General features: G+C 36.9%; 1 protein-coding gene across 1 annotated transcript in view; it reads right to left on the minus strand.

The window, feature by feature from the left end:
* LOC306884501 (equilibrative nucleoside transporter 1-like) overlaps positions 1-15018 on the minus strand; it is a 37880-nt gene extending 22862 nt beyond the window's left edge. The window contains exon 1 of the mRNA XM_079440410.1: positions 14678-15018. The gene's annotated coding sequence lies outside the window, so the exon portion shown is untranslated. The remainder of the gene's footprint in view (positions 1-14677) is intronic.
* Between the last annotated feature and the right edge of the window lie 1250 nt (positions 15019-16268).

Genomic DNA, 16268 nt, shown 5'->3' on the forward strand with positions numbered 1-16268 from the left:
ACAACTGTATGTCTTTATTGCATTTGCAAGGACATGTGATGTCTACAGGTTTTGTTTAAAGCCGAATGAATATTTAGTGTCACTATCATGTGCTGAACAAGTTTGAGGTCTACTAAATTAGATGAATTATTTCTGCTGTTGTTTATCTCTGCATGCTGGCACTAAAAATATTCAGGTTTTCCCAAGCATAATCATGTATTCTTTTGTAAGTGCTAAAAGTGAATGAATAAAGCAACATAAGTGATATATTCTTGGAAGTATTTCTTAGACATCAATGACCTTTTCTGCCACTGAAAAAAAAAATGACTGCGACTTTTTATCTCACAATTTAGATGAGAAACAAGTCCCAATTCTGAGTTCATATATCGCAATTTTGTTTTGTTTTTTAAATTATGACTTATCTTACAATTCAGATTTTTTTCTCACAATTCTGAAAAAAAACTCAGAATTGCTAAGGAAAAATCAGAGCAGCAAAAAACTGGGAATTGTGAGAAAAAAAGTCTGAATTCTGAGTTTATTTACATTTTGAATTGTGAGAAAATGTCTGAACTGTGAGATAAAAAGTCGCAATTACCTTTTGTTTTATTTTTGTTTTTAACCTGTGGTGGAAACAAGATTAGTACTGCAAGATTTAAACTCAGAATTCAGAGAAAAATTATAAAATTTATTATCTAAAAATATTAAATTAAATCAAAATTGACACTTTTTAAACTTAATGGTCTTATTTTACATGATTCCTCATGGATATTATTGTTAAGAAAAAGTGTTCATCTTAATCATTGAACCTCTAAATGACTTAACGTTGATCAAATAGCCATTTAGGCATCATTTTAATAAAATCACTTTCAGGTCTGGCTCCTCTCAGCAACTTTTCACAATACACTCAATTCTCATGTGCATGAATATCCTGGTTCACACTGACACACGTGACATCAGAGGAATGAAATCTTGTTTTTAGATCTACTGTGTGATTTGTAATTAAAATAGTTTAAGAAATAAATCCAGTAAGCAAGATGATGTTCATTTTCATTGTTTTTTGTCTTGTTATGACTTGTTTACGTCTGTAGGTTGGGTTCTGTGTCAGATGAATTTGTATGTTTAAAATAGAACTGGCAACCGTGTTGTATTCTTATGGGCTGCCGCTTGAAAATAACCGTGTGGTTAGACTCTGTTTGCACTTATGCAGTCCGACCGCTGACCTACACCCTGTCTAGTCTAAAAGCATTCATGGTTGGAGTGAGACAGTCTCTCCATGGATGTGAAATTCAACAAGTAAACATCCCCAAAAAAGTGGGAGGGGACAAAAACTCCAAACAAGCACTTCATATGTAATATAACTTAGAATAACAACCGTTATCGGCTTCAAAATGAGTTCTACAACTTGGCAGCATTTAGATTGACGTCCAAGAGCCTTCACCGCAACACTACCTCCATTCAAACATAAGTCCTAACCATCCAGAAAGTGAAGGGTGCATGAAGTGTCAACACTGTGCTGCTGATCTGGGTCATAAGCTCTGTTTGCTTCAGGAAATTCAAGTCAATGAATCTGTTAAAAACAAGTAATTGATATGAAAGAAAATAGGATGTTTTTAAGGGGAAATGTGAGTCATCCTCTTTAGGACATGAAATTGCTGACGTTATTTTTCCGAGGTCAGTTGATCTGGAAAGATAAATGCTGGGAATAAGAAAACTGAATTCAATCAGTAAAATCCCTTTTGAAAAGTGAAACTCCACTTGTACAAGGGTGAGTAAATAATACTATATTTTGGGTGAACTACTCCTTAAAAAACGTCTATAGATATACACACATATATCCTGTGTCATGAAGCTTTGTTTGGGAGACATAAATGAATATAGATCACTTATGTGCCCATGTGTACATTAAATCTGTGTGCAGTATGTCACGTACCTGACAGGAGCGGAGCACATGGCAGTGCAATAATCTCTGTAGCATGTGAAATGAAATCAGAGCTGCTCAGTCACCCCTCAACTTCTGTCAGCTAAAAGGATCTGCTTTGGATTTGCATCTGGTTTTAATAGGTAAATTATTCAGGCAGATATACATATTAGGCTTATATAAATATGTTTGAATAAATAGCAACGCCCTGGCAGCCAACCACAAAGCCTATTACATTTTCTTGAGAAAATGTAAAAAAGCATTCATATTGTGGCACTGCTGTTTACCCAGCATGCTTTGTGGCTGGAGTCATATCAAAAGGAGTTTAAACTGATTAGTTGCTAGGAATATAAAGGTGTATAAAATGGGTTTAGGGGTGTGCTCACACTAAAAAAAATGGTGCTATATAGCACTAAAAGTGGCTTGTAATCACAGGGGAACCACTTTTGGTGCTATATAGCACCATATCTTTAAAGGTGCTATACAGTACCTTTGTCAAATGGTGCTATGTAGAACCATAAGAGGTGCCATATTGCATTTTACATCTAAAAAAATTAGAATATCATGAAAAAGGTCAATATTTTTTGTCACTCATTTCAGAAAGTGAAACCCATATATTATATAGATTCATTACACAGAGTGAAATATTTCAAGCCTTTATTTCTTGAAATTTTGATGATTATGGCTTACCGATAATGAAAACCCAAAATTCAGTGTCTCAGAAAATTAGAATATTACATAAGTTCAATACAAAAAAAGGATATTTTAAACAGAAATGTCAGGTTTCTGAAAAGTATGTTCATTTCTATGCATTCAATACTTGGTTGGGCCTCCTTTTGCATGAATTACTGCATCAATGCGGCGTGGCATGGAGGCCTTCAGGTCATCTGCATTGTTGGGACTGGTGTCTCTCATCTTCCTCTTGACAGTACACTATAGATTCTCTATGGGGTTCAGGACAGGCGAGTTTGCTGGCCAATCAAGCACAGTAACACCATGGTCATTGAACCAGCTTTTGGTACCTTTGGCAGTGTGGGCAGGTGCCAAGTCCTGCTGGAAAATGAAATCAGCATCTCCATAAAGCTTGTCAGCAGAAGCAAGCATGAAGTGCTCTAAAATTTCCTGGTAGATGGCTGCGTTGACTGTGGACTTCAGAAAACACAGTGGACCAACACCAGCAGATGACATGGCAGCCCAAATCATCACTGACTGTGGAAACTTCACACTGGACTTCAAGCAACATGGATTCTGTGCCTCTCCACTCTTCCTCCAGACTCTGGGACCTCGATTTCCAAATGAAATGCAAAATTTACTTTCATCTGAAAAGAGGACTTTGGACCACTGAGCAACAGTCCAGTTCTTTTTCTCCAGTTCTTTTTCTCCTTAGTCCAGGTAAGATGCTTCTGACGTTGTCTCTGGTTCAGAAGTGGCTTGGTAGCCCTTTTCCTGAAGACGTCTGAGCGTGGAGACTCTTGATGCACTGACTCCAGCTTCAGTTCAGTCCTTGTGAAACTCTCCCAAGTGTTTGAATCAGCTTTGCTTGACAGTATTCTCAAGCTTGCGGTCATCACTGTTGCTTGTGCACCTTTTCCTACCCAATTTCTTCCTTCCAATCAACTTTGCATTTAATATGCTTTGATACAGCACTCTGTAAACAGCCACAGCTTTCAGTAATGACCCTCTGTGACTTACCCTCTTTGTGGAGGGTGTCAATGTTCGTCTTCTGGATCATTGCCAAGTCAGCAGTCTTCTCCATTATTGTAGTTTCAAAGAACAAGAGATACCCGGAATTTATACTGTAGAGATGGTCATTAATTGAAACTTAAATGTAAATATTCTAATATTTTGAGGTACTGATTTTTGACTTTCATGAGCTGTAAGCTCTAATCATCAAAATTAAAAAAAACTTTTGAAATTATTTACTTTAATATATTTTAGATTCATTATATCTAAAGTTTCACTTTTTGAAATAAGTTACAAGAAAAAAATTACTTTTTCATGATATTCTAATTTTTTTTAAATGTACTTGTATTTCTTCAACAATAATGGTGCTAAACCGCACCAACAGTGGTTCTTTGGCTCGTAAAGAACCTTTAAAGGAGCTTAACAGGTTTTTTGTACAGCAGTGGTGCTATATAGCACCTTAATCACCCCAAAGAACCACTGAAGAACCATACAGGAGCTTAACAGGTTCTGTATATGGTAGCGGTGCTATATAGCCCCCAGTTATGCCAAAGAACCGATGAAGAACTGCTGAAGAACCACTGAAGCACCAAGATTTGGTGCTATACAGCACCAAAAGTGGTCCCCTATGATTACGAGCCAATGAACCACATTTAATGTACCAGATTATGTTCTAAATGCATGTTAAGATATTCACTTTTTGAGTGAGGTGAATTTCAGGGGGTTTGTGAGTTGGTGAAATGCAATTAATAAATTAAATTATAATTAAATCATAGAAATTAAATGTCTAAACATATTTAAAATAAAAAAAAATCTAAGGTTGAAATGTGTAATAAAGAAGCGACTGTGTTCAGAAAGGTTTCGACGTCATTTGCTTTTAATCTTCTCAAGGGCGTACAATTTAGTAGGTACGCTAGGGGCATGTCATAAATTATAATGTCATATAAATGGATATGGCTTTAATTACTGCATTTATTTTGCATTCATTTGCATTGAAATGTGACTTGACTAATAATCCTAGACAGGTATTTTTAAAATCTGATTGAATCCAGAATGACATTACAAAAGAAAATAGCTGGAACGAAAGCACTGTCAAGGTGTGTTTTCTCATACAAGGTTATTATAACTGCCAGATTTCATAGCACTAGCATTACGAGAAAGCACGCAGACCATTCTCAGATTGTTATCCACAGGCATGAAAAGGGTCTTCCTGCTGAACACTCTGAGGGAGGAGTATCCTGACGTCCCCTCAAAACACACCATTCCCCATTGTCCTCATCCCACTAACACCTGAGGCACAGCGGGTAAAAACAACAAGAGGAAACCTGGTTCAACCGACCCAATGACCCATGTTCCAGGTGACTTTGTTTCGTATTTCTGTAGAATGGGCCTAAGATCCTGGTGAACCAGCAGACAACAGATCGTCCTACAAACCTACTGCATCATCTGATAAAATCTGAAATCAGACATCCAAATATTATATTCATCCCAAAATGAAAATTTACTCACCTTCAGACCATCTAAGATGTGAGTTTGTTTCTTCATGGAAACCCATTTGGAGAAATGAAGCATTCCATCATTTGCTCACCATCCTCTGCAGTGAATGGGTGCCATCAGAATGTGAGTCCAAACATAGTCCATAATCCAATATAACGCTTGCTTCAGTCCATCCGGTTGTCCTCTCACATCAAAATCTACATATATAATCTCTGCATATTTCTCTCCTGATTCAGATAAGACAACTTTTTCACTGGAGAAAGAAATTGTATTATTATAGTCTTGTATTTATGCTGGAAGCAGCAGCAGTTTAAAGTTAAAATGTCTTGATGGATTTGTTGGATCTTGAAGGAATTAATTGATGGACTGGAGTGGTGTGCATTACTTGTGGATTATTGTGATGTTTTTATCAGCTGTTTGGACTCTCATTCTGACGGCACCCATTCACTGCAGAGCATCCACTAGTGAGCAAGTTATGTAATGCTACATTTCTCCAAATCTTTCCTGTAGCTCAAATAGTAGAGCATGGCGCTAGCAACGCAAGGTCATGGGTTCGATTCCCAGGGAAAGCAAGAGCTGGTAAAATGTAAAAACTGTAACTTGAATGCAATGTAAGTCGAGCGTCTGCTAAATGCATAAATGTAAATCTGTTCTGATGAAGCAACAAACTCCTGACAGTGTGTAAATTTTCAACAAATTTTAATTTTTGGGTGAACTACTCCTTGTTGCCCACACTGATGTAAAAAAGTTACAAATACAGCTGGTTTATACAACTCATGTCCAAACAAGTTCTCTGCGAGCCTTCATTCCTTGATTAGCATTGACACAGAAAGGCCTTTATGAGGGAAAATCAAAACTGAGTTTAAGTGAGTTTAAGTCTAAAGTCAATACATCACATGACTTTTGCCCCCTAGACCAATTCTCCAGAGAAACTCAATAGCCCGAATCTTATAAGGTTAGTCTTATGACCCTCCATTTAAACCCACCAGACCTCGACATGTCCAAAATGATCAAACATTCTTCACGCTACATTTAGTGCTGGAAATATTTGAACACTAGCCCAAAATAGGAATGACATTCAACCAGATCACTTACAAAATACAAGGAAACTTACATAAAATTATAATATGCAATAACCCCAATTCCATGAAAGCAAACAGCTTAAGTTAAATGTTTATTTAGCGCAGGTCTAAATGAACACCGCGTCATGTTTTCTTGAACTCGTATGTCTCTGTGTACGTGAGTGCTGCCTCTGGTTTCGTAGTGTTATGGCTCTAATTTCATCTGCACTGGCATAGTGAAGATGCCTTTAAAGTGCATTCACTGTAGATGGAGGTTGTGCCAGTTCTAGCCAATGATATGAGTCAGTGTCTGGAGTCAGAGTCAATTCTTAAACAGACAAAATAGGTTTGAAAACTCTAAAGGCCTAAAACCACAGAGTGTGAATGAAATTCAATGCAATGTCTCAAAACATCTTTGCACATATTTTCTCAGCAAGTAATCAGCATTATAAATAGCATAAAAAGAACACAAAAATAGTTCAAGAAGTTGAAAAACACGCTTTAAAAGTTCAGTTACACCATGTTCAAAATGAAAAGCACATGCCACTTTTGTAGTTAAACTTGCTTGCTAAAGCCATAAACATCAACATTTATTGACCGTAAACCTTATTTTTGTTTCTCACCAATAATAGCAATAATTATTTTTTTAATTAAATTAATTTGATTTACTTTAAAATTAATTATATAAAATTTTATAGATATTATTATATATTTTTAAATATATTATATTTTTTGTTAAAAAAATAATAATTTATTTTGTCATCTTTAATCTGTTTATATTCCACCTGACTAGCCGCCCTGCCCACACTTTTGGCACTCCAGACGACCTGAGAAACACTGCCTAGACAAACTTTGGAAAGTTTTACAGACATTTATTCACGAGCTTGCTCTTAACCCCATGACTGGACACAGTGTGTCGACTGTTCTTAAAATCATTAGAAACAACACTTTGGAAAATCTTGCAGAAATTTGCTCAGGAGCCTCTGGATGTTGTTTAATCGGATTAAAAGCAAATTAAAAAGCATTGGAGAATAAAATGTGTTCTAAGGAGGTGCTACATTTTTAGAAAATGTAAAATATTTTGAGCCAAATTTAATTAACATATTTATTATAGCTAGTGAAAATAACATACATTTCTGCAGTTAATACTGGTTGTTTAATGCATTAAAATAATAGAAAATATTGATACTATAAATGTTTTAACTAAATTAAACATTTAGGGATGGGGATATCAAGTCTTTTATGGGATGACTGTTGTACATTTTAATCGAAGTGTTGCGTTTATAATTTTGGTCAGTGTATATATATATATATATGTATGTACAGTGCTGCTTGAAAGTTTGTGAACCCTTTAGAATTTTGCATATTTCTGCATAAATATGACCCAAAATATCATCAGATTTTCATACAAGTCCTGAAAGTAGACAAAGAGAACCCAATCAAACAAGTGAGAGAAAAATATTTTCTTTGTCATTCATTTATTGAGAAAAATTATCCAGTGTTACATATGTATGCAAAAGTATGTGAATTTATGTATGTGTAAGAAATGTGAAATTTATGCATTGCAAAAATATGTGAATCTTTGCTTTCAGTACCTGGTGTGACCCCCTTTTGCTGCAGTAACGGAAGGTAACGTTTCTTGTAAATGCTGATCAGTCCTGCACAATAACATGTAGGAGTTTTAGCCCATTCCTTAGTGCAGAATCACTTAAACTCTGTGATGTTGGTGGGTTTCCTCCTGAACTGCTTGCGTAGGTCCTTCCCCAAAATTTTAATTGGATTAAGGTCTGGACTTTGACTCAGCCATTCCAAAACATTAACTTTGTTCTTCTTTAACCATTCTTTGGTAGAATGACTTGTGTGCTTGGGGTTGTTGTCTTGCTGCATGACCCACGTTCTCTTGAGACACTGTTCTTAAACAGATGTCCTTATGTTTTCCTTTAGGATTTGCTGGTATAATTCAGAATTCATTGTTCCTTCAATGATGGCAGGCTGTCCTGGCCAAGATGCAGGAAAACAGGCACAAGCCATGATACTACCACCAACATGTTTCACAGATGAGATAAGACTCTTAAGCTGGAATGCAGTCTGTTCTTTTCTCCAAACATAATAGCTTCTCATTTAAACAAATAACTATTTGATCACTGTTTGGTTCATCTTATTCCAACCTACAGGCAGAAACTTAAATCTATTAAACCTGTAATAAGGAATGTAAAGAGATGGACTAATGAGACAGAGCGGATTTTACAAGCCTGTCTCCACCTTACTGGAGTGTTTTTGAAGCTGCTGCAAACGACTTGTACGAGCTCACAGAGACTGTAACATCATATATCAGTTTCTGTGAGGATATGTGCATTCCTACCAGGACTCATCTAACTTATAACAACGACAAACCGTGGTTCACTGCAAAACTCAGACAGCTCCGTCAGGCCAAAGAAGATGCTTACAGGAATGGGGACAGAGTCTTGTATAAACAGGCCAAATACACACTGGAAAAGGAGATCAGAGTGGCAAAGAGGAATTATTCCGATAAGTTAAGGATCCAATTCTCTTCCAGTGACACGGCTTCAGTGTGGAAAGGTCTGAAAGACATCACGAATTACAAGACACCATCCCCCAGCACTGTGGAGAATCAACAACTGGTAGACGCTCTGAATGAGTTCTATTGCAGGTTCGAAAAGCACCATTCACACCTCCTGCAACCCCCCTCTCCCCCACACCTGAACTGCAGATAAGAGAAGGTGCACCAGGTCTTCAAAAAGAACAAGAGAAGGAAGGCACCAGGCCCAGACGGTGTGACACCAGCCTGTCTGAAATCCTGTGCTGACCAGCTGGCCCCCATCTTCACACAGATCTTCAACAGCTCACTGGAGCTGTGTGAAGACCCCTCATGCTTCAAACGCTCCACCATAATCCCCATCCCAAAGAAACCCAAGATTACAGGACTTAACGACTACAGACCTGTGGCTCTAACATCTGTGGTCATGAAGTCATTTGAAGAACTGGTTTTGGCTTATCTTAAGGACATCACTGGACCCTTACTGGACCCCCTGCAGTTTGCCTACAGAGCAAACAGGTCCGTGGATGATGCAGTCAACATGGGACTGCATTACACACTGCAACACCTGGACAGACCAGGGACTTATGTGAGAATCCTGTTTGTGGACTTTAACACTATCATTCCAGACCTCCTCCTGCCCAAACTAACTCAGCTCTCCGTCCCCACCTCCATCTGTCAGTGGATCAACAGCTTCCTGACAGACAGGCAGCAGCTAGTGAGGCTGGGAAAATTCTCATCCAGCACCCGCACCATCAGCACTGGAGCTCCTCAGGGCTGCGTTCTCTCCCCACTGCTCTTCTCCCTCTACACCCTCTGTCAAGCTCCTGAAGTTTGCAGATGACACCACACTGATCGGCCTCATTCAGGATGGTGGCGAGTCTGCTTACAGACAGGAGGTTAAGGAGCTGGCTGTCTGGTGCAGTTTTAACAACCTGGAGCTTAATACGCTCAAAACTGTGGAGATGATCATGGACTTCAGGAGAAACCCCCCTGCTCTCCCCCCACTCACCATCATGAACAGCACTGTGACTGCAGTGGAGTCATTCAGATTCCTGGGCACCACAATTTCTCAGGACCTGAAGTGGGACATTCACACTGACTCTATTGTGAAAAAGGCCCAGCAGAGGTTGTACTTCCTTTGCCAGCTGAGGAAGTTCAACCTGCCACAGGAGCTGCTGAAACAGTTCTACTCTTCCATCATTGAATCCATCCTCTGCACTTCTATAACTGTCTGGTTCAGCTCAGCTACCAAATCTGACCTCAAAAGACTACTGAGGGTAGTCCGGACTGCTGAGCGTATCATTGGTACAACCCTCCCCACTCTCCAAGAACTGTACTTATCCAGAGTGAGCAAAAGGGCTGGTAAAATCACTCTGGACCCCTCACATCCAGCACACAACCTCTTTGAACTGTTACCGTCTGGTCGACGCTACAGAGCTCTGAGCACCAGAACGACCAGACACAGGAACAGTTTCTTCCCTCAGGCAATCCATCTCATGAACACCTGAACTCTTAACAATAAACATGAAACACACACCACCATCATACTTTTTATTTTTATTTTACACATATACTTATTACATTTCAAATTTGCACCTAACATACCTGTACATACTGAATTGTCTATTTTGTATATTGTGTTTGTGCTATTTGGCACATTGTCCATTTTTGTATATTTGTACATTATTTTTATTTTTTATTTTTTTATTATCTGTGTCCTGTCCTGTTGCTGTCATTCTGTCGCACTGTGGAGCTACTGTCACTAAAAAAATTCCTCGTATGTGCAAACATACCTGGCAATAAAGATAATTCTGATTCTGATTCTGAAATAAGTTCTATTTTGGTTTCATCCATCCATTAAACCTTTCTCCAATAGTCCTCTGGTTTGTCCACATGATCTTTAGCAAGCAATTTTCGTTTTGGAGAACAGTGGCTTTCTTCTAGCAACTCTGCCATGCACACCATGCTTGCTCAGCATTCTCCTGATGGTGGGCTCATGAACATTAACAATAGCCAATGTGAGAAAGGCCTTTAGTTGCTTAGAAGTTACCCCAGGAACTTTTGCAACCTCGCAGACTATTACACGTCCTGCTTTGTAGTGATCTTTGTTGGTTGACCACTTCTCGGGAAGGTAACAGTTGTCTTGAATTTCCTCCATTTGTACACAATCTTGGATTTGTGGAGTCCAAACTCTTTAGAGAAGGTTTTATAATCTTTTCTAGCCTGATGAGCAACATCAACTCTTTTTCTGAGGTCCTCAGTAATCTCCTTTGTTCGTGACATGATTCACTTCCACAAACATGATCAGACTTTGATAAATCCCTGTTCTTTCAATAAAACAGGTCACGGACTGACATTTGATTGCACTGACTGAAAACACCTCTGCACAGATGGACTTTAATTTCACCTTTAAATTAACTGCTAATCCAACAGATTCACATACTTTTGCCACTCACAGATATGCAATTATGGATCATTTTCCTGAATAAATAAATGACAAAGAAAATAATTTTGTCTCATTTGTTTGATTGGGTTCTCTTTGTCTACTTTCAGGACTTGTGCAAATCTGATTATGTTTTGGGTCATATTTATGCATAAATAAAGAAAATTCTAAAGGGTTCACAAACTTTCCAGCAGCACTATATATATATATATATGTGTGTGTGTGTGTGTGTGTGTGTGAGTGAGTGTGGGTGTGTGTGACCCTGGACCACAAAACAAGTCTTAAGTCGCTGGGGTATATTTGTAGCAATAGCCAAAAATAGATTGTATGGGTCAAAATTATTGATTTTTCTTTTATGCCAAAATCATTAGGACATTAAGAAAAGATCATGTTCCATGAAGATATCTTTTAAATTTCCTACTGAAAATTACCAAAACGTAATTTTTGATTAGTAATATGCATTGCTAACAACTTCATTTGGACAACTTTAAAGGTTTTCTCAAGATTTTAAAATAGTTGTATCTATTTGAAAATATTGTCAGATCCTAACAAACCATACATCAATGGAAAACTTATTTATCAGTTTCAGATTATGTATTTCATTTAAATTTCAGTTTAAAAAATTAACCCTTGAGACTGGTTTTGTGGTCCAGGGTCACATATATATATATATATATATATATATATATATACATACATATACATATGTGTGTGTGTGTGTGTGTGTGTGTGTGTGTGTGTGTGTGTGCGTGCGTGTGTGTGTGTGTGTGTGTGTGTGTGTATGCATGCTGTGTGATATTTAGAAGATATTTGTTTCTGGAATTGAGTAAAAAACTGACTCTCTCTGAAGGGTTAAAACATCATGAGACTCAACATCATGAGTTTGACATAATGGGATGGGCCTCTTTTATTATTTTCACACACTATCTGTTCTTGAAAATCTATATATTACTGTTGGATCTATAGACACAGGTACATGTGTGTCTTCAGGCAGTTCTGCGGTCTTTCTCACACTCAAGGGTAAACTCTTGCTTTGTTGTCTGATTCATCTGGTGTTTTTTCTTATTGTGTCCATATGTTGAAAAGAACCAAACTGTAGTGTTTATTTAACATGGTCTGGAGTTTTCCTGATGCTATAGTTATATAAGGGATGGCTATGTTTTTACATCTGTTCTTCCGTTCCTCTGCTCACTGCTCTCTGCTCTGGGGTCTCCACTGGATATTTCAGATGTTTTCATAAAGGCCCACTTCTGGAATCCGCAGCTTTCCAGCGCTTCCTTCACACGCTGGTCTTCCTTGCCCCTGAACTCTGAGCCGCTCTGTAGTTTTCACTCTGTCACGTAGTGTTTTCATGACCCGCAGCTAATGTCACAGTGAGTTATGGAATCAAACTGCAGGTAGCCCTCAATGTGTGGGGTTTTACTGTAAACTGCGTAATCCCAAAAAACTATTTTTATCTTGGGAAGGAAATGTATTTGTCAGCAATCAGGGTCTAAAATTATTACAAACACTAAGTGCCAAATTTAGAAAAAAACAGAACAATAGATAGATGACAGACAGACAGACAGACAGACAGACAGACAGACAGACAGACAGACAGATAGACAGATAGATAGATAGATAGATAGATAGATAGATAGATAGATAGATAGATAGATAGATAGATAGATAGATAGATAGATAGAACGACATTTGGATGGATGGATGGATATTTTTGTGTCAGAATAGGTGCAAATCTCCCATTAACTCAAGTGTTTCTTCTCTGACTGAAATCTGAGAACTGAACTTTCCAACAGCAAACTTTCTGAGATGAAGCTTTCACTCTGTTTATTTGAACCTCATTTTTCCACATGCCTCGTTTATCTATCAAAACATATCTCTGCTTATTATTCTACAGAGAGCGAAATATGCATTACATAGCCATCATTCATGAGATATTTGCAGAGTTTAACCTCAGGCCCGTTCCTCAAGCTGATTAATTTGTCTCATTCCTCCCTTATTAACAGCCAGGCCATGAGGTCTCCTGGCTCAGTCCCATGGAGGACACTGGTCATGTGTGTCTTCTCAACACTCACACAACAAAGTGCACTGGGTGGAGCGGGGTAACTGTGAGGTCAGGAGAGGTTAAGAATGTCTGGCTAATTTGTTTAAGTTATTGCCAATGGTCCGTCATTCCTTCTGAGGCTGGAAGATCATCGTATGTTACATGTCGTAACCTCTGGGGCGTAGGCAGAATTTATGTTTGGGTGGGTCTCCAAAAATACGGGTAGGCAAATTTAAGGGTGAAGCATGTAATTTATGCACTAGATGCACTAGCACTAGATGGGACAGGTTTCCCAAACACAATGGTCTGAATCACAACAACAACGCTGCAGCAAACAATGCACACAATTGATTGACAGTTTAATATCAATTTTAGCACACAACCAAAACCACAATGATGCATGAAAAAAAACTGAAAAAGACAACATGTGCAGTATATTCTAAAGCTTTTGTGAATGCAGAATACAGCATTGCTAGTCTGTAAGAAGCTGGCTATGTTCAGAACTGACAAGAGGGAACAGATTGTGCACAGTATGGGGTGGCACACATTTAAGACACCCATCTAATGCATCCAAGGTCACATTCTCTGGCACCAGTCAACCTTGCTATGCTAATTTCAGTGTAGTTTCTTTGCATTTGAATACTCTGAATCGAACTGAGCTTCTTGGGCTGCACTTAACAGCACATTAATGAGACCTTAAAGAGGTATCTGCCTGATATTTTTGGATTTTCTCACAGTATTGCCTGTGGAGATTTGTGGGCTGCGCACACATTTGTCTACATTCAGCGGTCAAGTGTACTTGTTGGGTCAGTTCATTTATTAAAAAGTTGACAGAACACCACTGTTACTACTAATTGTGAGAATAATTAAGTGAATAGTTCAATTTCAGTATTAGCAATTTATAGTGAATTTATATTAAAATAATTGATATTAGTAATTTATAATAAAGAATGATATTTATTTATAATTTTATAGTCATTTATATTTTTGTATTTAAAAATATTGTTTAAATATATTTATAAATTTGATTAAATCTGTTTAAAAAAACAATAATTTAAATTAAATTAAAATGAATGAATGATTAATCAAATGAAATTAGACTAATATTTTATATGCATGTGTTCATAAATACAGTAAAATAATTATATATAATATAATTATAAAAAAAAAGATTTTAAATATAATTGGATTGCATTAAATATAATTGGATATAGTAGTCTAATATTTTATATACATTATATAAATTAAATACATAATTGATATTATTACTGTATAGCTATTAGATTTTAGAGATTTTTAAATTATGGATTTTTAAATCGTTTTAATTATATGCATATATATATATATATATGAATATAAAATGCTAGGCAGTATACACTGTGCATTAACGCAGTACACCAGTAGTGCATTCCCATGATTCGCCGCAGAGCGCCTGCTGCATTACACTGTCAGCTCTAATTGACGAACGAGTGGTGCAGATGTAGTTACTTACATTCATAGACTTGGCCGGTGGTTTTTTGGCGTTCTCCGGATGGTTTTGCTGCATGTCAGTGGGCAGAGTTTGCTGAATGTTTTCTGTGAGAGTCTTTCACAGCAGTCACTCTGGCCTCCTTCATAGTGAATGTGATTCTTGCAGCATTACGCAGCGTCAAGTTGCTCTAAATTCCTCTGAATCAATGGCTCTCTGTCAATAGATTTCAGCTGGTTATAAGCGCCCGTGCTTACACCGTTATCCTTTAGGGATAGAAAAAAAATCGTCAGAGCCGCGTCATTACAAATGACACTTTTTGGGTTCTTAAAGAGACAAATGTAACAATCTGTAACAAACTGTGTGTCAGTGGCGAGGCTGCGTAACAACTCAGATTGACGGCTGGGCCAGCCAATCAAAATTAGAAAAAAGAAAAATCCTGCATACAGGACAAGAATCACTGGAATACATGAACATATGTATCTGCGTGTGTAAACGTCATAAATAAAAAAATAAATAATGCTACAGTCCGAGATCCCTACCCACTAAACCATAACTCAGATTCCTATTGGTTGAAATTCCCAACGTCGGATCCCCGGATGTACTTTAGCTTTAGCAAAGCAGCATGTAAAGCCACTCTATGCATTATTTCAGGATGTGTGCGTCTTGATATGTTGTGTTTGAGCTCGACTGAATCAAGAACACCTGCTTTAAATAAATATAGGCCTATTCACTGTAGCTTACAAATGTTTGTTTGAAGGTACAAACCAAATCACGGCCCAAAAGCTGAATGTGTAAGCTGTTTACATGCACTTGGCATTGTTTGGATGCTGGTTTTATGCTGCTAGCTAGTTTAAGATATTCTACAGTCTTTGGTTGAGACCTTCTCAACAATATCTGACACAAGACTATGGATGATGCTTAATTGATCAAATTTAAAGTAAAGTCACATTTTTCATTTTCATATATTTTCGGCTCATATTTTTCGCCTTTATATCTTTCAACCAATTATATATGATTAAAACTATTTTATGGAAGCCTGTAAGTTAAATTACATTTAAATATATTATTATATTATATATACATAGTTTTCCAGTGTTTGAAATTAAATATTTTACACATTCACATTATTATTTTTTTTTAAATGTAGTTATAAATATATAAAATATTATATATTAACAAAATATTAATTGCATATTTTAAGTATGCAATGTTTTTATTAAATTCACATAAATATGTGTTTTGGTGCTGTGATTGAGAAATCATATTTAAACACCTTTTTTTTGCAGTTCACACAGTATAATGTAAAAATGTATAAAATAATGTAGAAATATACACTTATTCCTAATAGCCTTTCAATTCAGATAAGCTCATAAAATGTCTTTGCTATTCAAGTAAATATGGCTTGACCTGTCTGTCCATCACGCATAAATTAATTGTGAAAATTTCTTAACAACAATAACACACTGTAGTGAATATTTTAGGTGCCATATCTAAAATAATGACACATTTTTATATATTTATATATTATAAATTACAGCTTTCTAAAAAATAAAAAAAAATGACCAAAATGTTATTTTTAAATCTTAATGCAACTTTTATGTTTTCAGGGCTT

The sequence above is a fragment of the Barbus barbus genome, assembly GCF_936440315.1.
Source record: "Barbus barbus genome assembly, chromosome: 18".
In the NCBI taxonomy this organism is placed as follows: domain Eukaryota; kingdom Metazoa; phylum Chordata; class Actinopteri; order Cypriniformes; family Cyprinidae; genus Barbus; species Barbus barbus.